We start from the raw sequence: 1,019 nt of genomic DNA, 5'->3' as shown, positions 1-1,019 counted from the left end.
CAAAACATATATTATTTTCTTTACTTTAATTGTTTTCCCCATTAAGATACTAGACCGCCCCTTTGTAGGAAAAGGGTCCGTAAAGAACCGGTAAGGTTTTGGCCTTTTAGGTCCCGGTCCCCCTCAAAATGTGCGAACAAACATTAAAAAATTTTTACGTGAACGATTACCCACAAACGTTTTCGATATCCCTTGGCGGTATGATGGAAGGAAACAAATTTTCCCAGAAATGTGTTTGGAACAGTTAAAATTGAACAATGGTCGGGCCTCCATTGCTTTTCCCCCCCTTTGCAGAAGGTCCCAGGCGAGATCTCGATTTACGTCCCGGAAACTCCGCAACGGGCACAGCGCATGGAATGAAAAAGAAGCTATTGCAGTTTATGCCCTACAGATATTCCTGATTTCCGAATGAGAGTTATCTATGTTAGGTAACTTTCCTGGGAACAGGTACGAGACAACTTGTTTTAGAGTGGTAAATTTTATACAAAATAAGTACTTTCACATTTTAATTAAAAAAAACACAGGTGTTTATGGTACAGTTAGCTAATGCACTGTATACAGTGTTACAGATAGGTCGATGGGGTGACACGTGGGCGAGATTGTATCACCGCTGCAGTAGTCAGGAAGGTTAAATAGATAACAATGCAACTTTGACAAAGGCATATAAATAAATAATTTAATTTTAAAAAATGATAAATAATTTAATTTAAAAATAATAAATAATTAAAATAAAATAATAATAGTAATAATAATAAATAGCAAGTTCTTAAGGGCGGGGGGGTGGAACGAGAGGGAGGGGGGAGGGAGGGGAATGGGGGGGGCAGAGATAGAGAGCGGGAGGGGAGAAAGAGACGTGAGAGAGAGGTGGGAAGAAGGGAACGCGAGGGAAGGGAAAGAGAGAGAGTGAGAGAGTGAGGGAAGTGAGGTGGTGATGTGAAGGAGTGAGTGACGTGAATGAAAGGAGTGAGTGAGTGAGTGTGAGTGAGTTAACATGATTGCAGTTATTGTGCATATAAAAT

The sequence above is a fragment of the Gigantopelta aegis genome, chromosome 4, assembly GCF_016097555.1.
Source record: "Gigantopelta aegis isolate Gae_Host chromosome 4, Gae_host_genome, whole genome shotgun sequence".
Classification (NCBI taxonomy): domain Eukaryota; kingdom Metazoa; phylum Mollusca; class Gastropoda; order Neomphalida; family Peltospiridae; genus Gigantopelta; species Gigantopelta aegis.
This window is presented reverse-complemented; position numbering follows the sequence as displayed.